Here is a 27,634-nt window from a genome sequence, read left to right on the forward strand (position 1 = left end):
AACATTCCACAGTAGAAGTTCTAACATTGCAGACCTGGTGATCCATAAAATAGGTAAAGAAATCTTCTTTGCACAAAATTAGCACAAGATCGTAGGAGACTGGAAAGGAGTATTGTGCAGTGAGAAAATAAAATGACCTCGGGTGCTACTCACTAGGGAGAGGCCGACAGGGGTGCAACGACTGTCTTGGCTGTTGAAGTGAAACAGAGTAGGGTGCAGCAGTGACTGCACAGTCGGTGCTTGCTGGACACTTCAATCACAGGCTGCCGGAGCCCTGGGCAAACTTGGCCAATTAGCCGCACACCACCGCTGACCCCCAGCTTCATTAAGGGCCTGGGCTCTGGATAAAGGGAGAGAGGAGAGGAGGTGGAGAGGATTAGCAGGTGAGAGAGTAAACTGTCAGCAGGGGCCAGGTTTGAGGAGATACACACATGCATTTGCACAAACACGCACACCAAGAGGTGACGCTCAAGGTTACAGATAAACACAATCAGAGCACACCATACCACACGTGTACACATTGGCCGAATCACACTCCCGTGTCCCTGTGGGCTTACACCTGCAACAAAGGTGGTGATGGTGGGGTAGAGAGTCAGGGCTATAGAGGCCAGAGGGTGCAGCTCTCCCCCTCTTTCCCACACTACTGACTTGACAGCAACAGGTGTGGTGGCGAACAGACATGCAATTACCAAGTTGAGAATCTGCTCTTTGTGACAGAGACAACAACAAATAAGAGGTAGGATTGGAGTTCGAGGAGAGAAGGAGAGCGTAGTGTTAGAAGAAGAAAGAGGATACAGACAGACTACCCGGAGGTGAGAAAAAAGAAAGACAAAGAGAAAGAGAGATTTCCAGTTGTCTCTTTTCATTGGAAATCTCTCACCGGCAATGTGGGGGGGGAAAAGAAGATCAAAAACTAACACAGACAGTAACTATGACACACCTGTTGTTCTGCAGTGGAAATAAAAATTTACACACTTTGGTTGTCTGAAGAGGCATCGCATAAGTGTGCGCACAACACTGAGACAATTCAGAGAGGGTGGATGAGGCTTTCTGAGGTGCTTTGGGACAGGTTGTGCTCAATGAGCCCTGACAGAAAGACTGTTTGGTGTATGCGGGTGTGTTTGTGTTTGCCTGCATTACAAATGTGTACATCCACATGGGACCTCTGTTTGCATCAGCCTTGCAATGAAAACCACAGCAGTGCTACAGATTGGGTGGGGGAGGGACAGCAGCTTCATACACGCTCCCCTTCATTTTCTCTGTTTTCCCTCTCAGATTACGGGCCTTCGATCAGTCTAAAGTAATGTTTGTGAGCTTTGCCGCTTGTGTAGCAATAACTGCTGTCGGAGAGCTTGCATGCTTGGGTGGAGAGAAGATACTGGCCCTTTATTTAAAACAAGCCAAGGATAAAAGATCAATGGCCCAATTCAAGCCATGAATTGGAGGGAAAAGTTCACAAAACATAGTGGGAGATTACGAGCAGGAGATATATGCGTAGATAGAGGGGGAAGCGGAGAGTGAAGGGGCATCTAGCTCATCTGGGTGCTAGTGGCTTATTGATTGTTTGAGACACAGAGCTCCCAGCCATTCATCACCAACCACTCTCAGGCCCTTAGATAACTCCTATGATAGTGCCCTGCTGCTGAGCAGCTGCAACTGGCCACATCTATTATCCTTCAAAGTAAGCCCCCTAGCCTGGGAACAGGCATGGAGGGGCTGCTGGGTGACAGGCTGAAGGGAGGGCTGAAATGGAAATGGAGGAGGCCTGTGGTTAGGAGCATGTGGTTGAGGCTACGGTATACAAAAGCAGACGCTAAGGTTGAAGGGCCAGGGCTTTATGAAAAATGGTGCTCTGACAGCCACAGCAAAGACGAGAAACTGTCTGTTTTCACCAAGAGAAGAGGAGAAAAAAATGTGACAGCACTATTGTTTCCACTTCTTGGCCAAACAGTATTAGCAAAGCTGTTTTATAGCAGATAGTACACAAACCAACGAAGCGACAGGCAGCTCTAAAAACTGCTGAGTTGCTGTGTGTGTGTGTTTGTGTGTGTTGTGCGTGCAGGCAGACAGACAATTCCCAGATTGGGCAGGTGGGGATCAGCCATAATGAGCCATGCAGGGGGAGAAAAGTGGAACTGAGGGCAAAAAAAAAAAAAGGAAAAAAAAGGAAGAAGGCCAAAGAGCAAGGGAGAAAGAGAGAGAGAGTGATGGAGACGGGCTCAGAGCCAGAGACAAGGCCCCAAAAGAGCAATTACAGGAGATCCAGAGAAGGTGTGGGCCCAGCCCGCAGGCATAGTTTCAAACGGCACAAAGCCCTGCCAGACATGTACTCACAAGGATTTACAAGCGTGCACACACACATTAATTTGCCTGCCTAAATTGAAGAAAAACTTGTTACAAGCAAACTAAACAGATGGACAAAATAGATGAGATGACGAATAAAACTCAAAATAGGAGGGAGGCAAGCGTGAGGTGGGAGGATTTTTAAACCGGGAGGGGCGGGGGTCATCTCGAGCCACACGTCACCGCGCCACATGTTTTCAATGCAACATTCTGCTCTGGTTGGTTGCAACCTGTTCCCTTAACAGCACGGCCTGAAAGCAAAGCTTAAAAACCCCAGGTCGGGTCACTGTGCGCAAAACTTTCCGGCTGATTGTGCTTTGTGCGGCGAGCGCGCTAAACAACACTGAAAAGTCTGGACAGCTTCACACCACGGTGCCTGTCACAGATACAAGTCCGAAATAGTTTCTGAAGGCAACCGTTTCTGCCTTCCCTCCTCCCCACCTCGCCCACCTCCACATCCACGGCTTAAAGGAGAACGACAAGTTGGAAAGAACAAGCGTGAATGATAGGAGAAAAAGAAGGAGAGAGAGATGTGCAAACAGATAAGGGGGAGGGGAAATTAAATTAAGAGAAAAGTTCTCGCGCAACGGCATGCACCATTGATTTCCTATTCTCTTGGAAACATTTAATGAGCTTAAATAGGAGCCTCATCTGACACTGCCACAGTGACTCGGAGGAGCCTCCCAGTGAGAGTAAATCGTTCAGCGGCTGTGACGGCTACCAGAGGGGGTGAAAGACGGAGACGAGACAAGGGAAGGGGGGGGGGGGGGGGGGGGGGGGGTTTAATGCCAAAACAAGAGACATGAGCAAGACAGATGTTGGATCATACTCAGTAAATGGTCCAGCGATAGCATTGCTTGCCTAGTTCTCAATGAGGTGGGAAAAATGAAAAGAGATTACTGGAAGACAGCCAGATGTTAGAAGATGTCAAAGGTGCTCTACATTCAACCAGCCTGCCTAGTTATTAGGTGCTTACTCACATCAGACCCTCATAAGAACCTAACAAAAACATACTGACTGACAGCTTATGCACTACCTCATTACTTCCTTTACAACCTCCCAACAAGGTATTGATCAGATGCAGCTGTGTGGTAGCCACAGAGTTGCGTCTTCTTTGTCCTAGCCTCGATCCTCCCTGTATTGGCAGATCTTTAGTCACTTCACAGGGCTCAGTCCAGAGGTGATTCACTGCTCATGCCCCAATGTGAAGCATCAGTAGCTGTGTTATGATGCTGTCTGCTGGTGCTGCATCCAGCCACGTTTTAGCGTGAAATCATTATAATATGCACTATAACTCATGGTATAGTGCTGTGGTACATATGAGTGCGTATAAATCAAACTGTGTAAATCCAAACTTTGTTTTTATGTAAATATTAAGTATACTCTATAACTGCCTCAAGTCTTTGTGGCATGGGTTCAACAAGGTCCTGGAAACATTCCTTTCAGATTTCCATTTTTACACAACAGCATCGTGGAGCTGCTGTGGATGTGTCAGCCGTACATTCATCCTCGGCTCCAGCACATCCCAAAAGTGCTGTACTGGATTGAGATTTGATGAATGATGAGGACATTGGACTACAAGAACTCAATGTCATGTTCAAAAACAGAAAGTTGATATGATTTGAGCTTTGTACCATGGCATGTTATCCTGCTGGTACACTGTTGTCATAAAGGATTGAACATCATCAACAATTATACTCAATCATGCTGTGGCATTTAAGCAAACCTCAGTTGTTCCTAGGGGCCCTAAAGGTACACATACAAGGCAGGACGGATCTACGCTTTTATGTTGTTTATGTCAGTTTCTGAATCTCCCATCCGAGTGTCACATAGAAGTGCATACTCATCAGACCGGCTAACATTCTATTGCCCGGTTTTGATAAACCCGTACAAACTATAGTCTCAGTTTCCTGTTGTCACCCGATGTGCTCTTCTGCTGCTGTAGCCCTAACGCTTCAAGGTTCAACATGTTGAGCATACAGAGATACTCTTATGCATACTTTGGTTGTTACCTATCAGTTCAAAACAGTCTGCCCATTTTCCCTTGACCTCTGGCCTCAATGAAGCTTTTTTGCCATGAGAACTACTGCTCACTGGATATTTTCCCTTTTTGGACCATTTCATGTAAACCATCGAAATGGTTGTGTGGGAAAATCCCAGTATATCAGCAGTTTCTGATGTGCTCAGATCAGCCCATCTGGCACCAACAACCATGCCAACCCTATTCCGATGCTCAGTCTGAGCTTCAGCAGGTTGTCTTGACCATGTCTATATGCCAAGTTGCTGCCATATGATTTTTTAGATGTTTCCATTAACAAGCATTTGAACAAGTGTACTCAATAAAGTGGCTGGCAAAAGGATATTCATACTAAAGTACATCTGGCAGTGTACTGTGGTACATGACCTTCAGATAGGCACTTTGTACCTTTATCACCCAAGTATCTTGCAGGCTGCCAGGAATTACTTTGTAACTTTGGCAGTTAAAATTGCAAAATAATTCTCATCTTTCAGGAACTATTTGAATGTTCTCTCTACCCGAAAATGGTTGAGGAGTTATGGTAATGTGAAGCGCACATGGTAACATCTAGGCGGAGCTGATTTTTTGTTTTCTGAGTTCAGTCAGCAGTGCCTTGTGAAGCCTTTGTGCTACCGTGAAACGCAGAATGTCCCTTTAAAGCTCTTCTTCTCTTCTTTGCGAAACCATTTGGATTTTGTCTCTAGCAGAAACAGTAATGGAGTTACAGTGATTTAAAGAGCGCTTGTAAAATGGAACCGGCGCCGGGCTGATGGTCATTTAAAAAAAAGAAAAAGAAGAAGCGTTATCATGCAATGGGACACCAGAATTCATCCTGACCATTAACATGTTATCATAGGTTTCAAAATAAGGAGTTAAAAGGCTTATCACCAGAAAATGCATTAGAATACGTAAGGAATAAATTGATTAATAATCAAATATAATCTACAGACAATTTGTTCCAAGCCTAAATGGATTTTTTCTTGGTCTATAATTGAACCCAAGAGTTAATTTTTGTGTAAATGTCATGTAGGAAGGCTTTTCAGGAGTGTACTTCTGGTTGGTACAAAGCAGAGTTTAAGACAAATAATCTTTAATGTGCTTATAGTTACACAAACTTGTTCCTATTCAGTGTTTTTCTATTCACTGCAATAGCTCCGATTGATTAAGCATAAACAGCTTAGTGTTTTTACAGAAGCATCTGTTTTCTGGTACACAGTCCCTTACCAATCCACCTCAGCCAGATCAGTTCGTGACCCCATTTTTCTCCCCCAACTTTGACATAGCTACTGTTGGAGTAGCTGGTTTGTAACACCTCTGAGTATCTATCCAGACAGATGCACAGCACGCAGCAAAGCAGCCAGTGTGGGTGTTTTGCACAACTGGCAGCAGCGCTGAGGCCTTGTTTCACTGGGCTTTTATTTGTGACTTGAAACAGAAGTTGTCCTAAGAGACACCGTTTTTGTTTTGTTTTTTTTTCAAATGAAACTTGGGCTGAAACAATCATATGATGCCCTGGTGATTAATTATGGCAAAAAAAGAAAAACAACCCACATGACAGCGACACTGTTTCTTTCTGTGGAATTCCAGAAATACGCAGGCGTTAACTCCCACACATACATACCAAGTGCAGGAAACTGGAAGTGACTAACGGCAACACAAGGGCAACAACTAAAAGAAGGCGTGTCTATAGCCTTTGACTGCCTTCTTGCTTCAATTTTTCGCTCAACTTAGTACCAGCAAGACTGAACCTTTCACCACCAGAAACTGTCTGAACTCTCTCAGGGATCCATAGGTCATCACGTATAGGACAGTGTAGATCACTCTCTAAATCATTTACACTGGTCTATATATAGCCTGCAGAGAAAAAGGTCATTATTGAAACAGAAAGCTATATTTCATAATTGCACTACCACGCTTCTATCCCCTCAGTGAAATTGGCTCTCCAGAATATTTTCTCTCTCACTCCTTTCCATCTCTCTTTATCTCCTCTCTTGTCTGTTAGAGAGGGCGATTTTGACAGGCTGACTGTCTCTCCTGATGCAATAACCACCCTCCATTTGTATCTAAGGAGGGTGCATTAACTAGACAGCGTAATCAGCCTGCACAGGAAAGGGAGCAAGCCTCACCAACTGACTGCTTTTTACCACTCTAAGCTATAACAGCTTGCCATTAGGCCACAATTAGCACCGCTCGCTTGGGGAAAAATAACCCCTCAAAAGACCTTCGGGCGGCAGGGCGGATGCGAGAAAAAGGACTTTCGTTCAAGTCCATTGTTGTGATAAACACTCAGGAGAGATAATCTTATTTGATCATGCTTGATGGTGAAGGCAGTGGGACTTTAAAAGATTTTTAAAAAGTGCCTTATAGTGCCGTGGGACAATGCCAGAGCTCAAACTGATACTACTGACGTGTTACAATGGAAGATTCAGACCGGAAAACGAAAAGGCTTATCGTCAGCCACTTCAGACAGTGCATAATTCCTCTGAAAAGTCAGCAGGTAAAAATGAAAGAAAAAGAAAAAAGAAACTTCTGACAGCACTGCCTTGAGATAAGTGCATTCACTTCCAAAACTGGGAGGCAAATGCCCATGTGGCAAAGGTGCACTCCAGGTGAATGTGTTCAACCAGTGGAGGATACAGTCGCACAGGGCTGCAAAGGCTGCATTCAGTAGGTAAAAACACATTCTCTCCCTTGGGGTTTTTGGAACAATAAAGAGAAAATGTGTGTCCCTGTGGTCATTTGCGGCATGTTGGCAGTGGGCAGACAGAGATAAGAGTTTGGATCGGTGGAGGCTGACACGCTGTGATTATCCCCCGCTGCTAGAATTGACCGTCCATCAATCCAGACAACCAAGAGGACTGGGGCTAGCCGACTCAGTGGTTGCCCGAGACTCGATTTTTTTTATGATTCAATGACTCGCAGGGGGAAAAAAAAAAAAAAAAAAGTCAAATGTTTTTCAAATATGTTGTCATACTGAATCACTTTTTTTTATTGGGATTCAGATTCACAAATACTCATCAAGTGCCGCAGTCTCAGAGGTATAATTACTAGCACATATGCTCTCACACCAAGTCTTAACACGTACTTAGACTACCACCTGACTTTCTATGGCTTCCTCTCAAGTTCCTGTCTGCCTTCCTGTCTCTCTGACCGCCTCCTCCCATCGCCTCACGCTGCGTGTTCTGGACCTGAAACCAACTCCAAAACAACAGAGTGAGCCACGGGAGAGATGGAGGACGGAACCGAGCAACGAGAACGAGAGAGGCATGGAAAGAGGGTGTGTGTCAAGAACCACATTCTTTCTGCTGAGTGCCATCTGGAAGTGGAAAGGTAGATAAACAATGACGTGAGACGCATCCCATCTCCTTCCTAAAGCCCAAACAGACACATGCTCGCCACAATGCATGAGCGCCGCTGCCACCGATCCTGCGTCGCGTGCCAAGCATTGTCAGGGATTGGGTCTTATCAATCGTTGGCCAGATACTGAGCAGAAGCACAAGGCGAACAAAGGGAAAGGGAGAGAACAAAAAAAAATGGAGGGGAAATGCAAGCCACAATGAGAAACACAAATGAGAACATGGCCGGCAGCCATCCGTCCACGCGGTCTGGACCGACTCTATTTAATCTGGTCAAGTCTGCCCCAAAATCAAAGCAATCTCCCTCAGTGAGCCGACAGAGCAAGGAATCAGACAGCCAATCCCGCCCAAAAAGGAAGTTGGTGCGGTGCTGAATGAGGCAATATCAGACTATGCAGAATTGTGGTAGGAATGCAAACTATTACAGCTATAAAAGTCTTTGCTTTACTTAAAAAAAACAAAACAAAACAAAATCCCTCCATTTGCATTCACTCAACTTGCAAGTGGAGCTCCGGGGCAACGTTAGCTGCTGCTCCCTCTGCTTTTGAATTCGTCACCATATTTTTTTGCAGGCACCTTCTGGCATGCAATATATTACAGTAATAGTAGAAATCTTTATTATCCCTTATGGGGAACTTGCCCTTGTAGTAAGTCAGAGATAATAACAAAAACAATATACATACATTTCCAACACATAGAAGATGCAAACTGATGAAGAGCAACAGCTGGAGCAACAGCTGCAGGGATGCCCCCTGTGGGCGCTATGCCTCTTGGGACCACCCTGTCCTGTAAGAGTGCTTATCTTGACCCAAGTAAGACATACTAAGGCCACTGTGGGAATGACATTAAAAAAAGTGCTGGGATGAAGAGACCTTGACAGCTATCCCTCAGGAGGGAGGAGAAGCTGCACCTGCATGTGCCTCGGCTCTGCTCCGTTAAGTTTCTGTCTCTCCAGACGCTACTGTGTGCGTGTGAGTAGGAAAACAGTGTCACATCAGGTAACATTCACAAAATTGAAGGGCTGGAGAGGGGTGTAAAGAAAAATGCATTAAGGGAAGAAAGGGTGTCTGTCGGTTCTTATTGATTCATCGGCAAAAGTCTCCAGTCCTGATTAGAACCCACTGTATTCAATAGTCGGAGAAAATAGCAAAGAAATGTTCTGTTTGCTCCCAAACACCACTTACACATTCTGACTGAGGAGACAGTGAAACACAATCTCTTGTTTTTCTTTGAGTTGGGAGACTTTTTTTTTTTTTTTTACTGCAATGGCTCTGATCAAAAAAGCAGGAGGAGTGAGGAAGAGGAAGAAGCCTGAAAGAACTGAAAGGCCTGGAAATGTGGGTCAGAGACATAACATATTAATACAGTGACCAACCAGAAAAGAAAAACAATTTAGAAGAGAGGAAAATAGATGAAGACCGAAAGAGATCCAAAATATGCACAGCAGAGACAATTTCTGTTTCAACAAACCCTGGCATGCAGGGAAGAAAAAACAAAACAGGAACTTCTCTGCAAGCAGCTTCAGAAAATAAAAAGAATATAATCACTTTAAAGTTATTTGGCCAAATGATCCTTCAGCTGTATTAAGACCTTGATAAATGCCTACTGTCTGGGCTGTTATTAAACACCACAGAGACTGGTTGGTCCCTGTGCCAGCCAAAACTAATTAAAGCCAGGCAGATGTGTCTGGACAGTGGTGTACCACACACCTACAATGTAACACATTTGCACACTTGTAAGCACACTTATACAAGCATTCATGCGCACGTGCACAATATCTAAATAGGCTGTTAAATGTGTCTACCCTGTAATCATTTCCAGCTCATGAGACTGTCATCCAGCTAACTACACCAGGTGAACGCAAAGCAACCTTAGCTTCAATTTCCAATTTTGGCATGTTCGACTTCGGAAACTTTTTTTTCTCCCCTTTTTTGTCAGGCAGCGGCCAGAAAGAGAAAAAGCCCCCCCGTGCCTTATTACCTTCTCCGGCACCAGGCAAGACATTTTTTCTGTATTCCCTACCTTTTCTGCTGCAGGTGATGATGAGAGAGCTAACAGCAACCAATTAATCTTTCATAGTGCACGTGTTCTTGCTTTTGTTAGGTCTGCTCTATGAGTTGTATGAGACTGCAGCTGTACAATAGAAGGCTGGTGACGCTTTCATCCTTCTCCTCCTCCTCTTCCTCCTCTCCACTTTTCATTCTCATACTTTGTGAGCAAGCAGCTGGGCTTATTTTATTTATTTTTTTCCTTGCAAAAGCTATCATTACAGCAGCCTACAGGCATAAGAGCTGCACTCCAAACTGCTGATGGAAGCCTGGCTAGCCGAGTCAGAGGTAGTGATGAGATTGCACTGGGGATGTGCGCTTGGGGAGGAGAGGGGACGAGAGCGGAGGAGGGAGGTTGTATTGGGCTAGGGTGGAGCCATTAGATGATAAACACACAGTGCACGAGTACACATACAGAAGCGCATGACATGAAGCGATGCAAGCACCTGCGTTTCATCTTCATTTAGGCTGTCGGTCTCATCCCCTTGTAATCAAACCTATCTTAGGTCACATACACACATCAGCGATTCTTCTGCATGCTCAACACACACACACACACACACACACACACACACACACAAGTGACTAATCACCCATCTGGAGCAGCCATTCGCAAGTCTGGATGACAAAGCGCCCATGCCCAAAAATATAGGTTAATGCCCTTCTCAACACAAGGCTTAGGCTGCATTACAACCAAACAGACAGGTTTAGGGAGGGGGTAGAGGTGGCTTATGACCTGGCTCAGACATGCATGGACAGGGGAGGAAGCAAGTGACATCACAGATAAGGGTGATCTACTTGGGCTAACTGCTAGCAGGCACACGGAGCTGACAAGCCCGTACGTGCACTTGATTTCAACAATAGCTCACAGAGTCAAGGGCAGGGAGAGGGCAGAGACAAAACAGTAGGAAAAACCATTTCAGTGTGACTAGGCAGGTTTGTGAAGTTAAAAATCCGTTGTGGCTTACTCGTAGGGCATTGCTGAACATCCCCCCATCCCTGTCATCGCTAAATATTAGCGTGTTAGCAGTGGCAGGTGTTAGCCATCCCCTCTCAGATCCATCCATGAGTTTGGGCTTATTCTCTGAATGCCTCAACCACTGTGGAAAGCCTTTTCCCCCAGCAGAGGCTGTCATGATCCAGGTAAGTCTCCTAGTTGTGTGAGGGGACTGATGCAACCAAAGCCAGGTTCAGAATGTGGGATAAGGTTGGATCAGAGCCAGGAGCCATTAGCAAGCAGTGTGTCTGACACAACGGGCAGAACCTGACATTTTCAAAGGCGTAGAAGGACTTGAACAGAGCCGTGGTGAGGAGTGCAAGGCAGCTGTTTCATTCAGGCCTGCTGATAACAACCCTCTGTCCAGATTGGCTAGTGCAAACGAAGTAAGGGGACCACAAGGCAGCACGAATACAAATCACTTCTTCGATAGTCTACACTGAGCTAAGCAAAAACTACTGAACTGGCATTCTCGCATTCATTTCTTAGCCGATCAAGCCTCTTGTGGTTCAACGTTTTCTGCAGGCAAGAATTTTAATGTCCCAGAATGCATTAAGACTAATATGCATCCTTACAAAGAAGCATGTGACAGTACGGTTAATAAGCAGAAAACTCTTTAGTTATCAGGGGGAGCCAGCAGTATGAACAGACAACGATCTCTCTAATGGCCCTAGCCATATCATTTACCATACAGCCCCTAGCAAGAAACACATAGACACAGGCTCTGGAGAAGGGACACTTTCATTACTCAAAAGATAACATCCTAACAATGACTTTTTTTTTTTGCTTACAACCCCCACTGACAATAAGTACACAATTAGCACATCAATTATGAGTGAGGAAAATAAAAACGCAGGTTATTTAATTCTCTTTTTCCACTCAGTGCTCAGATATAACTACCACACAAAGCTTGAGAGCAGTGTTACTAACAGATGGAGGAACAGGCACTTAACCCCAACAGCACAGACCTTTCATTCTGTTTTTTTTTTTTTTTTTGCAAAATTCTTGCCAATAATGTTCGCATTTCAATTATAAATCAGCGGAACAAACAAGTGATTTAAAATCACTGGTGAGAAACCATCTGGCTTAGAGTGTTGCTTGATTTCAACAATCAGTCACAGATTCAAGTAGACTGTGCTCTGGCGGTATATACCTATTACACACTGACCATTGCAATCACAAAAAACAACAAGCCTTTACATCTGTGACTGAGGTTCACTCCCATTAAAAACCCATCACACCCACTACAACCATGCTACACTTACTGCGCGCAAAACCCATTGCTATAATTGGTTCCACTGCACCCTTTACCCACTCTGGACGGGGCCAACTGGCAAATTCAAACCACTCTGCAGTAACTGGAAAAGAACCATACCCTAGTTGTGTCTCAGAGACAATAAAGTGTGACAAACTGCTTCCAAACATGGGGAAGAACTGAAAACGCACAAATTGTTTCAGTCAGATAGGAAAGAAATAACAGACAAAACAGAAAAGAGAAGAGACGGGGAGAAGCTCCATTGCCTGCTACGGAAGGCAAACAGTGATGACGGTGTGACTGCGGGCCGACGGCATCCCTCCGGAGAAGAGTGCACACTCCATCAGACCGCAAAAACAGGCAAGAGGGTCGCAACCATTACCTCGGACAGAGATGAAGAGGAACCCCGGAGCCTGGCATTCTCAGACTCACAGGACAGCCGAGAGAATGTTTGTGTGAAGGTGTTTTAACAGCTAGAGAAAGCTAAACAGAAAGCAAGCAGGGCAGTTTGAATGTGATTGTGTAAGGAAAGTGTGACCGAATGACGTATAAATACATGCACGAGGGGTGGTGACTGTGTTCGATCAAGGCTCAGCTAGAGCTTGAGAGAGCATCTTGGAGATGTTTGTCATACCAGAGCGAGGAGCATGTCTGTACGAGGACGAAACTGAGAGAAAACGCTAGCAGGACCCCGAGGCTCTGAACACAAGCACGCTGCCTTCTCGCTAAAATAGAACGCACTCAAGACAGACTCGCTGACTCTCCCAAACTTGTGCTTTAAGGGAAGGAAAAAGCATAAAAACACTCATTAGTATTAAATAGTACAAGAAATTGCAAATGAGAGCAGAGCCGAGGACTGGAAGATATTTATTAAAAAACATGATTTATAAGCAAAAAGTAAGTAATTATCCTCAGCCAAACACAATAGAAGCTCACAATCAGTCATAATTGTTGCTTGGTGTGACATGACTGCAGATAAAGGAAAACTATAATTGATATTCTGAACTGAGTTTTCCTAATTAAAACACTGATTATTCTGGTAAACAGACAATGACAACCAGAGGCGTGGCACTGCCCTTTAGAGGAGGCACTTGCACGGCGCTAAACCCAAGTTCCTTCGAGGCCCTGATTTTTTTTGTTTTTTTGACAGTGCGCCGTTGTCCGGGGATTGGGGAACTTCATTGATATGTAAACACAAACACAAAAACGGGAGTGCAGTTTTTATACGACACAATCCCCTAACCGAGGCCTTTTATTTGTTTTCTCCAATAAATGTCAAGTTTTATTAACATATTGACCCTGAGAGACAGAGAGCGAGAGAATGGGAAAAGAGACAGTGTGTGGACGACTGTGATGTTATTTATATATATAAAATAAAAAAAAACTTTAAAAAAAAATGCTCCAAATCCTTACTAAATCCTTGTGTAGGAAAAGTTTAGGATTGAAGGGCTTGTGGATTACAAAGGTTGGACACTGAACAATAGGGGCTTACTTAGAGCTGGTACTGGGCAAATAGGGGAGGCAGTTGAGGACAGCACACTTAATGGAAGTGACAGTCAGCAGATACGCACTGGTCCCCTTCATCCGCAATTGCACGCACTCCCTCCTTTGGCAGACCAGAAAAGAGAAGGGGAAGAAAAAGAAAGAGAGACAGAAGAAAGAAAGAAAAACACCACCCCATCTACTGATTACATACAATACAGTGGGAGAGAGGTAGGTGAGGTGAGGGGGGTAGAGTGGGGTGAAGTGAATAGACAGAGTGCTGCCAGGGCCTACTTTTAGATAGCGTGGTTATCAGGAAGAGAAGGAGCGCCAGAAACAAAGAGGAAGTTTGCTGCTGTTGTTTTATCTGGAAGCACATTAAACTGAGAGGCACACAGGGGACGAGACAGTAAGAGTAAAGAGAGAGGCCATTCAGAGCGAGGGAAGAAAGTGTCTAAAAATCAGGCAACCTTCAGACACATCCCGTCCCGTCCCTCTAACTCAAAGCTACACACATGTGCACACTTTGCCCTTGGCTCAAAGTCATCCCTAGTTCATGGTCGCTGGCTTTGATAGGAGACGGGGCCCTGGAACGAGTTACTAACGACCCAGAAAGCTGCTCGTCGGGCTATTGGTGCAGCCTGATATGAAGCGAGAGAGGTCGTCACTGGGATGGAAACTCAATGTGGCCTTTGATAAAACACTCAAAGAAGGATAAAAACAGAACTGGAATTAGGCAACCCATCAGGCCATGATGGAAAGTAGGCAAGATAGCGAGGGCCAGGCGATGGGAGCCGGGGGTAAATCCGTGCCCTTGTGGATTGCCCTTGACCCTGAGGCCTGCATTGAGAAACTGTTGAGCACAGCACCTGCCAGGTGTGGGCTTGGAGAAGGATGAGAGGCATGTCAATGAGAGGGTCCCCCCCTCCCGACTCCCCTGCTGCCAAACACAACACCCAGGCAGCCCGCTGGATCCAACTAATCAGAGAACTTAGCCGCTGACCTCTCCGCGGGCTCTATACCTTTTAATGAGATCCATGTCTTTGATTTGTCTAGCCGCCTGGAGAGAAAGACAGATCATGCATAAGCTCAGACAAACACACACACACACACACACACACATACAAACACATCAGCTTTGCTAACAGTTGGGCAGTTTCACATTGACACACAAAGACACAAGCGACGTTGAAATAATGAACGGTCTGTAATGCACTATGGCCAAGGGCTCTCGCGCGTGTGCGCCCATGCACAGAGGAAGCGGATACACAACGATGAACTAGAACAACCGCTGCCTGAGAACTAACGAAAGCCTGCCCAGCTAATCAGCACACACAGGAGCACACGGAACCACACAGACATAAGCCGAGCCCAGCTCAAGGACACGGCACCCACCTTGTTAAGGGAAGGCCAAGGGAGGTGCAGGTGAGATTGGATCCAGACATGCTTGCTCACAGATAGAATTGAATTATTGATCAGCCAACAGATTGTGTTATGAGGAATTCATGGATCCATGCTTGGCCTGCCCGGCTCCCCGAGGCTGAAAGACAGACTGTGTGTGGACTCACTATACATGTATACATTTGTGCATGTGTGCGGATGCGTGTGTGCTGGGCAAGCCTAGGGGGAGGAAGGCAGCCCTGGTCAAAGACCGAATTATTTTCCGTGGGCAGAGTGGGCAGTGTGAGCTCGCACTTAGACAAGACAGAGCAAACAGTGAATCGATCAAGCTGGCTGGGGTGATGCATACAGAAGGAAGGCCTCAATCCTTGCTGTGCCGAGAGGGCTTTAACTGCTCACACACTGAGTGGCTTTTTCATTGGCACTCAGGCAACAGCACAATCCTCAGCTCTTAATACTACCAATGGAAAGAGAGGAAATGGGATTTTTATTTGTCTGAGCACCAAGGGTGGTCTGCTGCTCCGAATAATACACTAAAATACAGGGTCTAGCTTAGGCTGTGCTCTGTTATCAGCATCAGAATTGGCCAACATGAGGTGCAAAAGGACTGTGTTCTATCACAAGGCTGTGGAGCAGGCATAAAATGAGGGACTGGACAGGGGTAGGATGTTTGGGGGTTTTTTGGTGGTGCATCTTTTTACAAAGCTTAAGCATCCTGAGTGTAAGAAATACACTTTTAATTATACCACATTTAATAATCTCACTGGTTTTCAGCGATGAGGACTCGTTTGTTTATATCTCATGTGAAGAACAGATGCATAGTTTGAACATGCTCAGGAGACACAATGTTTTGTTTTCTGTACATCTGAAGGTGGAAAGAGCCATAGTAACCCTGTGGGTACGTGACTTTGTTTTTTTCCATTACCAACTCTGTACTACTAATTAAACAAAGGACACAGAGGAATGCTCGATGACAGCTCACAGAAACAGGGAGTGGGAATGAAACAGAACAGAACCTAGGTAAAAATATAATAAGAAAAAAAAAAACTGAGGCTAAGAGAGATGGAGAGACATGTCAACGGTTGTGTGCTGCTGATTTAAACAAGGACGGCTACAGAGCGATCCTTACTGAGATCTAGAGCGGTAGCTAAATGACTACTTGGGCCTGATCGCGGTAGCAGTCGGCACCAGTCTACAAATAAACAAGCGACCGCGACTCTTACACCCCACCTCACGTCCATCTGTTACAGGAATTTTACACTCTGCTCCTCCATATCCAAATGAAAGAGGACAGGAGTAAAAGGGGGGAAAAATCTTTCCTGGTGAGACTTGTGTGATTTGGGGAGCCAATCTGGCTGAATGTTTTTTGTAAACAGTGTGACTGCAGCTTGTTTTTGGAGAACGCACTAGAGAGCAGCATTAGGTTGTTTAAGTGTGTAACAAGGAAAGAGACAAGGGTCTTGGTAGTAAGGTTCTGTAACCCCAGCAGCAGATCTACTCTGGCTAATGACCGTAATTAAAGAACCCAGCTTCATTGAGGGACTTGACGTGGGATAAGCTCAGGAGGGATGTGGAATAGACGTAGTTACAGCAGATGGAAGTAACCACAGGACTGAGTTTAAAAACGCTCGGGCTGAACGTATCGGAGGCTGAGTGGTAGGTTAGTGTGTTATGAGGGATGGTAAATATTTAGGCATTCTTATAAGGATATGTGGCTACCGCTCTCACCATCTACCATCACATGTCTGACTAACTGTATATTGCACAACAACAAATCAGGAAATGGATACCACTTCACGGGATATGCCGACACCAGCATAAAATAGCCAACAACATCCTTTTTTTTTTTTTTTGGCTGAATAAGTTCCGGGGGGGGGGGGGGGGGGGGGGCAAAACTGGGAAGTTTTGGGGCTGCCCAGATGAGTCAGTGAGGAATAATGCATGTCATCGTGGCTGCGTGAATAGGAGAGCGAGGCTGGGGGGCAAGCGAAGACACCCAAGACATAGAGCTATGATGACACTACCACAGATCTGCATTTCAGAAGACAGCTCCGAGCCCCAGGCAGGTTTGAAGCACCAGGATTAATAACCACGTGCACTACAGACACACCGACGAAGAGAAGACAAAGAAGAGAGCTGAAAAAAACTACGATCCGACGGGAGGGGGAGAAAAGTTATGGAGAGCAAGAGAACAGATAGAGACTGCTAATAAAGAGAACTAAGAGAGATGAGGGTGTTAACAGGAAATTGTAAACGTGATCGCAGTGGGTACTTCTAAACTGATCCAACGTATGGGTCACGGTTGGCTGAATGTGGAACAACTGAGGTTCCTGTATACATTCACCAAACCGACGGGAGGTGATGGTATACAGAGCCAGTGGGGGGAGCGCATACTGCTGCAGGTCTGATTTTAGTCCACCAGAATGCCTCAATGTGACAAGGTCAAAACCAAGGTAAAGACCTGACTCATGGTGATGCGCTCTAAAAATCCAAACTATTTAAAAGAAAAGTTCTTTTTTTTTTTATTTGTTTTGCTGCTTGTATTCTACTCATCTTCCCCCCCCACAGAATTGCTTTGCTGCTGCACTGGGTAGCTAATTTCCCCAGGCAGATCAATAAAATTTAAAAAAAAAAAGAAAAGAAAAAAGGATTACCTTAGAAAAATCACACCACAGACTATCACACACAGATTTGAATACCCAATGGTCACTACAAAAAAAAAAAAAAGTCAGTCTCTAAGGTTACAGCAGTATCTTTGGCAGCATTATTACCGCTGTTGCTGAGACCGCTACCACAGTAAAACGCTCTGTCAGTTTACAGATGAGAAGCAACAGAGCCAGTGGCATTTAACGAGATTCACAGCAACTTTCACAATTGCTGTATGAACAGATTTTAATAGGTCCCTCTTGGATCATAGGCAGCTGAAAGGCCAAGATACCCACCTCATTTAACAGAGACAAGGACATGATACTGACCAAAAAAGAATTTAATTTTCATAATACCATTTCAAAATGAAATGTAATAAAGGCAGATAACCTTGCTCCTACAGTATCCTCCATCACATCAGCCCTTTGTGAAAAAGGTTATGAATTTAGACCTAGACAGTGCAGAAGACGTATAGACATATATGCAATGGCCTGTATTTATGTAAGGTTCTGGTGAGTATGCTACATTTTATAGGAAGATGCACAATGATATGTGGTCGCGCCATCATATTTTTTATTTTGTTCGTTTAGCACTATATCGTAATTTCAAACGACATAACCGCCAGCGGCAAGTAAGCGTTAAAGAAGGCCTGCAAGCTTCACACTAACAAGCACAGGTATTTGGAACATCTCCTCTTTCCATATTTTGACTGAAACAGACAACCGAGGGACAGACACCCAACCTCCAGCAGTGCTGCCACCCCCATGTCCACTTCCATCTGCCAGCAGGTTTTCAGCAGACGCCAGAGATAATAAGGGCAGCATATGGTTTCTCATACTATTTTAGTGCACATACCTTTGGATAAAATTTGGGAATTTATTCCACTATTGCATACTGATGTTTCTAAAATGTACAAACAAGAGTTGCTTGTGATCTGAAAAAACAGACAATAAAATGTGTATTATCTATCTATCTATCTATCTATCTATCTATCTAGATAGATAGATAGATAGATAGATAGATGACCCGAGCTTGAAGGATAAACCGCCCGCAGGGGCGTGCTGGGTGTTTTTTATATATATATATATATATATATATATATATATATATATATATATATATATATATATATATATATATATATATATATATATATATATATATATATTAATTTTTTTATTTTTTCCTTCAAATACTTTTCATATTAAATCTATTAGTTTGGTATTAATGTCACTAGCTGGTGTTGCCAACACATTATGCAGTTGCGCATAATTGTAATAATGTTTTTTCTTAATGTGACAATATGACACATTCAACACACATACAGTTCCTAAATTCAATAATCACAGCTATTAATTAAAGTTATGAATTAAAATCAATTACGTTATCTGCATAATTGTTAGACTTCACTTTTTATGCAGGCTTATGTAACAATCCTCTTAGTTTGTGCGAGAGAGTGGTGTGCAGTGGATGCACCTTACTTTAAATGTGTTGTCAGAAAGGAAAACTAAGTGACAGCATTGAGCAACTATGGCTAGGACATAAACAACTAGCCACTTTTTTTCTTCTCAACACAGCACAACTCCTGGACCACTCCCTGGTCACCTACAGTTTGGATTCCTGTAAGACCATTCTCTCTGTTCCCTCCCAAAACAAAAAAAAGCTCTTTAATCGGCTCCAAACGGTACAGAGTCGACACCCACACCAAGTCTGCTGACCACGTCACACGTATTCTCATCCAGCTTCATTGCATCCCCATTACTCAAGTGTATCTGGATCAAGACTCTGCTTCTCACTTTTAAAGCTCTCAATGACTTGGGACCCTCGTATCTTTCAAGCGTCCTTCACCCTTATACCCCTTCCTGTGCCCTACACTCGGCTTCAGCTGCTCTCCTGACTCCTACTTGCTTGGAAATTATCACCACGGGTGCCAGAGCCCTTGTGCTGTACCTCGTCATTGGAAATTATTACCACTTCACCCTCATCAGCTTGATTCGTTGACACAGGTTCAAATCACAGCTCAGAACCCATCTGTTTTCATCAGCATATCAGCTACAGCCGTCTTGTTCTACAATCATGTTATTCCTTGATTTTAAATCTCTCGTTATTGTTCTTGGTGTTGATTTTGTATTGTAAGATGACCTTGAGCACTTCCTAAGGTGAGCATATTTGAGATTTAACAATCAAAAAAAAAAAAAAAAAATTTATATATATATATATATATATGTATGTGTAGAGCTAGCAGCTGGATAGCGTAGTGGTTAGACTACACGCCTTTGGAACAGAGGATCGCAAGTTCGATTCCTGCCTGGGGCGTCTGTATCCAGTAAGGGTCCTAAGGCTAGACCCCCTATGCTAAGCAAGCCTACCGCAGACATGAGCGAGACAGATAAATATGAAGGCATGCCGGCTCGGACGTCGCCCGGATCAACAAGGTCCGCGTCAGGTGTTGAGGAACCAGGGCACCCTGACGAAAAGTGGGCTACTGGAACAAGAAGGCATCGGTGGGCAAGAGACGAAAACAGGGCGTTGTTGGAATGCTACTATGCAAGTAACCCCGGCGGAAGGGGCTACATGAATAGGATGAGGGACCTATGGATTCTTCGATACCCAACATCCACAATGACGGCGAAACAACTAGTAGCTCAGTGTTCCAACATTCGAAAGAAGGGACTGCTCTCACAGCTAGAGATTGACGAGGTACAACACAAATGCTACGGCAAGGAGGAGTCAGGACGCCAGGTCAGGGGGGAGATATCATCACCCCCACCCGAGATTGGGTACATAGCCCCAAGTGCGATAGGAGAAGGATCGTTGAGTGCGAGAGGAACTGACCTGAAAAATAGGATCATGGCCAAGCTTGAAACCTGGATCCCGCGTAGCCGGTTACCAAGATTACGTGAAGTTCCCTCAGAAGGTCTGCTAGATGATGTTAACGCAGCACTACGGGCAATACCTACAACCACGATTACCGACACTAACAAGCTGATCTACAATACGGCAACAGTGATCAGTGAGATGCTTGGCTACAAGTTGAACAGTGACAAGGGGCAGTACCCTCCATGGAGAAGGAGGCTAGAGGGCAAGATCAAAGTAGCACGGAGGGAGGTTAGCCAACTAACGGAGTTGCAGAAAGGTGCGACAAATAAGGTGCCTAAGAAATACAGCAAGCTGTCCATACCTGAGGCCTTGGAAACTGCCAAGCAAAGACTCACAGCCTTGGCCAGCCGCTTGAGGAGGTACACCAGAGAGATAGAAGGCAGGAGAATAAACCAGCTGTTCTCCACAGAACCAGCAAAGGTGTACTCTCAGTGGCAAGGGAACAATAAGAGAACAGCACCACCAAGGCTGGAGACGGAGCAATACTGGAAGAGCATATGGGAGAAGGATGCAACCCATAACGGCAATGCTCAGTGGCTAGAGGATCTGAGGGCTGACCACAGCGACCTCCCTGAACAGGGTCCAGTAACCATCACAGTGGCAGGTCTCCAGTATGAAGAGTTGGACAGCACCAGGGCCCGACATGGTTCACGCCTACTGGCTGAAGAAGCTGACTGCACTCCACGAGCGTCTGGCAGCACAAATGAACCAGCTGCTAGTTAACGAGAGACACCCGGAATGGCTAACTGAAGGCCGGACGGTCCTGATCCCCAAGGACCCCAAGAAGGGACCGGTCCCCTCCAACTACCGACCAATAACCTGCCTCAGTACTACATGGAAGCTCCTGTCAGGCATCATATCGGCTAAGATGAACAGGCACATGGGTCAATACATGAGCGGGACACAGAAAGGAATTGGCAAGAATACCAGAGGCGCAAAACACCAGCTACTGGTAGACAGAACAATCAGCCGAGACAGCAAGACCAGACTGACCAACCTGTGCACTGCCTGGATTGATTACAAGAAGGCCTATGACTCAATGCCCCACAGCTGGATACTGGAATGCCTAGAATTGTACAAGATCAATGGGACCCTAAGAGCCTTCATCAGGAACTCAATGGGGATGTGGCGTACAACACTAGAGGCCAACTCCAAGCCCATAGCACAAGTCACCATCAAGTGCGGGATCTACCAAGGAGATGCTCTGTCCCCACTGCTGTTCTGCATAGGCCTGAACCCCCTCAGTGAGATCATTAACAAGACTGGCTACGGATACCGACTACAGAACGGAGCAGTTGTCAGCCACCTCCTGTACATGGATGACATCAAGCTGTATGCCAAGAGTGAACGAGACATCGATTCACTGATCCACACTACCAGGCTATACAGCAATGACATTGGAATGTCGTTCGGACTGGAGAAGTGTAGTCGGATGGTAACAAAGAGAGGGAAGGTAGTCAGAACTGAGGGGATTGAACTACCAGAAGGCAACATTGCAGACATAGAGGACAGTTACAAGTACTTGGGGATCCCACAGGCGAATGGGAACCATGAAGAGGCCGCTAGAAAAGCTGCAACCACCAAGTACCTGCAGAGGGTCAGGCAAGTCCTGAGGAGTCAGCTGAATGGTAAGAACAAGATCCGGGCCATCAACACGTACGCCCTGCCCGTGATCAGGTACCCTGCTGGGGTAATAGGCTGGCCAAAGGAGGAGATAGAAGCCACTGACATAAAGACAAGAAAGCTCCTTACCATGCATGGAGGGTTTCACCCCAAATCCAGCACCCTGAGGCTGTACGCTAAGCGGAAGGAAGGGGGCTGGGGACTGGTGAGTGTCAGCACCACAGTCCAGGATGAGACAACGAACATCCAAGAATACATTAGGAAGATGGCCCCAACTGACCGAGTGCTCAGTGAATACCTCAGGCAGCAGAAACCCAAGAAAGAGGAGGGAGACGAAGAACCATCATGGAAGGACAGGCCCCTGCACGGTATGTACCACCGGCAGATAGAGGAGGTGGCTGATATCCAGAAATCCTACCAGTGGCTGGACAAAGCTGGACTGAAAGACAGCACAGAGGCACTAATCATGGCAGCACAAGAACAAGCTCTGAGCACAAGATCCATAGAGGCTGGGGTCTATCACACCAGGCAAGACCCCAGGTGCAGGCTGTGTAAAGATGCCCCAGAGACAATCCAGCACATAACAGCAGGGTGCAAGATGCTAGCAGGCAAGGCATACATGGAACGCCATAACCAAGTGGCCGGCATAGTGTACAGGAACATCTGTGCCGAGTAGAACCTGGAAGTCCCGAGGTCAAAATGGGAGATGCCCCCAAGGGTGGTGAAGAATGACCGAGCTAAGATCCTGTGGGACTTCCAGATACAGACGGACAAAATGGTGGTGGCTAACCAACCGGACATAGTGGTGGTAGACAAACAGAAGAAGATGGCCGTAGTGATCGATGTAGCGGTTCCGAATGACAGCAATATCAGGAAGAAGGAACACGAGAAGCTGGAGAAATACCAAGGGCTCAGAGAAGAGCTCGAGAGGATGTGGAGGGTGAAGGTAACGGTGGTCCCCGTGGTAATCGGAGCACTAGGTGCGGTGACTCCCAAGCTAGGCGAGTGGCTCCAGCAGATCCCGGGAACAACATCGGAGATCTCTGTCCAGAAGAGCGCAGTCCTGGGAACAGCTAAGATACTGCGCAGGACCCTCAAGCTCCCAGGCCTCTGGTAGAGGACCCGAGCTTGAAGGATAAACCGCCCGCAGGGGCGTGCTGGGTGTTTTTTTTTTTTTTGTTTTTTTGTTTTTTTTTTAATATTAATATATATATATATATATATATATATATATATATATATATATATATATATATATATATATATATATATATATATATATATATATATATATATATATATATATGAGTACTATTTTTAAGCTATAAAGTGTATTACATTACTTTATCTAAGTAGCAACTTTTCCACTGTTGGTAACAAAAAATATGTTTTTAAACATATGCCCAATTTCAAATTCTTTTAAAGCCCCAATTCATTAAGAAGTCTGTGTATTTTTTTTAAAGGCTCTCCAGGTGGGTTCCTTAGATTCAGACGGATCATTCATCTCTTTAACAAAGTTACACTGGCACACACCATTCCTCTAGGTCTTCCTCAGTTTGCCACATTACGGTCCCCCACGTCCCTCTCAGGTTGGTGTGACCTTCATCTGCAGCTGCTGCCAGTGCAGTGACCCCTTACGCATCTGACACCCACCGTTTCTGGCTGACACTCACATTCAGTTCTTCCTAATTAATCGCCCAGTGTACTTGATCAAAAAAACAAAAAGAAAAAACAAAGAAAAAAAAAAAGAGGGCCTGCACTCAACCATATTAACATAAACCAGCATTTTAGCTGTAAAGCATTTTAGCTGTAAAGCAGAGGTGATAATTAAAAATGATCTTGGCAGGAGGAAATTGGTCAGTTTGAGGATTAACTGTGAAATGACTCACTTGGATAAAAATGAATTGTAGTCTCTGGTGCCTCGGCTAGGATTAAATGGCACTCCACATAGAGTAACTCGGACAGGAACAAAAAGTGCAGGGAAAATGCAGTACAGGTGGTATAAGTACAGTGGGGCAAAAAAGTATTTAGTCAGCCACCGATTGTGCAAGTTCCCCCACTTAAAATGATGACAGAGGTCAGTAATTTGCACCAGAGGTACACTTCAACTGTGAGAGACAGAATGTGAAAAAAAAAAATCCATGAATCCACATGGTAGGATTTGTAAAGAATTTATTCGTAAATCAGGGTGGAAAATAAGTATTTGGTCACCTCAAACAAGGAAAATCTCTGGCTCTCACAGACCTGTAACGTCTTCTGTAAGAAGCTTTTCTGTCCCCCACTCGTTACCTGTATGAATGGCACCTGTTTGAACTCATCATCTGTATAAAAGACACCTGTCCACAGCCTCAAACAGTCAGACTCCAAACTCTGCCATGGCCAAGACCAAAGAGCTTTCGAAGGACACCAGGAAAAGTATTGTAGACCTGCACCAGACTGGGAAGAGTGAATCTACAACAGGCAAGCAGCTTGGTGTGAAAAAATCAACTGTGGGAGCAATCATCAGAAAATGGAAGACATACAAGACCACTGATAATCTCCCTCGATCTGGGGCTCCACGCAAGATCTCATCCCGTGGGGTCAAAATGATCATGAGAACGGTGAGCAAAGATCCCAGAACCACACGGGGGGACCTGGTGAATGACCTGCAGAGAGCTGGGACCAAAGTAACAAAGGTCACCATCAGTAACACACTACAACGGCAGGGAATCAAATCCCGCAGTGCCAGACGTGTTCCGCTGCTGAAGCCAGTGCATGTCCAGGCCCGTCTGAAGTTTGCCAGAGAGCACATGGATGATACAGCAGAGGATTGGGAGAATGTCATGTGGTCAGATGAAACCAAAGTAGAACTTTTTGGTATAAACTCAACTCGTCGTGTTTGGAGGAAGAAGAATACTGAGTTGCATCCCAAGAACACCATACCTACTGTGAAGCATGGGGGTGGAAACATCATGCTATGGGGCTGTTTTTCTGCCAAGGGGACAGGACGACTGATCCGTGTTAAGGACAGAATGAATGGGGCCATGTATCGTGAGATTTTGAGCCAAAACCTCCTTCCATCAGTGAGAACTTTGAAGATGAAACGAGGCTGGGTCTTCCAACATGACAATGATCCAAAACACACCGCCCGGGCAACAAAGGAGTGGCTCCGTAAGAAGCATTTGAAAGTCCTGGAGTGGCCTAGCCAGTCTCCAGACCTCAACCCCATAGAAAATCTGTGGCGGGAGTTGAAAGTCCGTGTTGCTCGGCTGTTATTGCCAACAAAGGTTATGTTATAAAGTATTGAGTTGTATTTTTGTTATTGACCAAATACTTATTTTCCACTCTGATTTACGAATAAATTCTTTACAAATCCTACCATATGGATTCATGGATTTTTTTTTTCACATTCTGTCTCTCACAGTTGAAGTGTACCTCTGGTGCAAATTACTGACCTCTGTCATCATTTTAAGTGGGGGAACTTGCACAATCGGTGGCTGACTAAATACTTTTTTGCCCCACTGTAGCTCTACATAGTTTTTATTAGTCAGAGATTTCTGCAAACCTCTTTTAAACCTAGATCTCCTCGACAAAGATCTATCAATGGGCCGATAAATCCTGCACAGACGGCTCAATTTGTGCGGAATTAAGCATCGTCTCATCTTCGATGTGTTAAAAGTCTGAGAGATATGACTTGTCTTTTCATCGTAATGGCTAGGGAGGTGGGCCTTTCACGTTCCAGCTGACTGAAGCGGGCACGACCTAAAGTGTTTATTTTTTTCATAGCAATATGCACCAAAGCAAAAAATAAAAAAATAAAAATGAAATTGCTGCTCACTTTTCTCCTGCCAATACAAAACCTGTGAAGTGAACACATTTGCTCAGATAAATCAAGGTGACCCACGAATCTCATCACTTGTGATAAATTTTCACATACCCTCCTCTGGGCTGTCAGGCAAAATGACTCAGTGGTTGTTAACCTTTGCCAGCGGCCTAAATAGGTGGGTTGGTTGACTTGCTTCCAGTAAGCAGGCACATCAGTAGCCTCTGTGATACTATGTGTCAGTTTCAACCAGTCAGCTCAGGTGCCACAGGGGAAGCTGGTGAGAGGAGGGAGAAACCGAGGCAAACATCTGTGTTCTCTATCCATCACCGAGTTCAGCCTTCATCCATGCGATGACGCCGACAGCCAATACCACACTCGTTCCCAAAAAACGCCCTTTGAACAGCAGTGCAGATCATGATTTCCTCTGGGCTAACTTTTTCAAGTGTTCGCTTAGCTCTGAATACATCATCATCATCACTCTTCTCCTCCTCTGCTCTCTCGCCCTCAAAAGAAGATGGGATATCTCAGTTCTTCTGCAGAACATCCTGAACAAAACCACTTAACTCAGTAATAAAAAGGAAGCTCCCTCCCTATGCAAATAATTTAGCTCCTTCAGGAATGCGAGTGTGTTTACAATATTCATCACATTCCTCTTATGCACAGAGAGGGGAAAGAAGAGTCACAATGTTTAAAAGGTGGACGTGAGGACAGAGAAAGAGCAGAAAGGGCAGGAGTGGGGGGGAAACCAGTGAAAGTATGCAGCAGCACTGAGGAAAACATTTTCTCAAGAACCGACTGCATGGTATGTTCGGTTGTTGGCGTGGGCTAAAAGACAGCATGCTGACAAAGTGTCATGAATGTTATAGTGGTAAAAGTACACCCCACTGAGCTGTACATGACCACTTTATTTGTGAACTGCTCTGCAAGCAGACCAGCTTAAACCGTTGCAGGGAACTTTCTGTTGAGGGAGATGAGTGCTTTGTCTCGCCTTGGTTTCTTCCTCCACACAGCCCATCTCATAGCCTGCTGCTGAGGGAGTAGGGATGAAAATTACCACTGTCACACCTGGCAAGTTTGTTATGCTATTTTTAATTCTAAGTGGATGTGGCTGAGTCGCGAGGGTTTCATTTGAGTCGGAACGTCACATTGCTTTGGTATCGTGCTGATACAAAGCTGTGGAAAACATGATGGCATTAAAGATGCCACAGGTACTGGAGTACCTATAGATAAAAAGAACCCGTGAAATGACAGTGCATGCGCACCAACAGGTGTGATGAGATCTGAAGTGATATATAGGGATTGATTTGGACAATCAGTGACATGGACAACCAAAAGCTAGAATGTAATGTTTCTGATCATCAAAAACATTAACAATAGTTAAATTAGTTAAATAATTGTTAAATCGTTAACTTTGATTTAGCACATTTTTTTAAAGTTTCGTTTTAGTTTAGCTACACCCAGGCCTGAATACAGTAAGACCTGTTGAATCAGGTCACCTGACGAAGTGAAGTAGGGTAAAAGATCTCCAACAGCATGCCACGATCTAAGGAAACAGCTGAGGAACAAAGTCTGTGACATCTATCAGTCTGATAAGGGTTACAAAGTCGGTTCTACGACTTTGGGACTTCAGTAGACCACTGTGATAGCCATTATCCACAAACAGTGAAAACTTGGAACACTGGTGAAACTTCATAGGAATGGCCAGCCTACCAAAATTACTCCAAGACTGCATCAACAAGTCATCCAGGAAGTTACAAAAGAACCTTGAACACCACCTAAAG

The 27,634-nt window shown here is 45.0% G+C and overlaps 1 protein-coding gene across 1 annotated transcript in view; it reads right to left on the reverse strand.

Annotated features, from left to right (window-relative positions):
- The window catches only part of plxnb2b (plexin b2b), a 157,411-nt gene that overhangs the window by 125,507 nt on the left and 4,270 nt on the right, over positions 1–27,634 (reverse strand). The window contains exon 2 of the mRNA XM_085359387.1: positions 154–340. The gene's annotated coding sequence lies outside the window, so the exon portion shown is untranslated. The remainder of the gene's footprint in view (positions 1–153; positions 341–27,634) is intronic.

Source organism: Diplotaxodon limnothrissa, linkage group LG7 (genome assembly GCF_057381915.1).
Source record: "Diplotaxodon limnothrissa isolate DT_005_m linkage group LG7, D_limnothrissa_male_GT1.1, whole genome shotgun sequence".
Lineage (NCBI taxonomy): Eukaryota > Metazoa > Chordata > Actinopteri > Cichliformes > Cichlidae > Diplotaxodon > Diplotaxodon limnothrissa.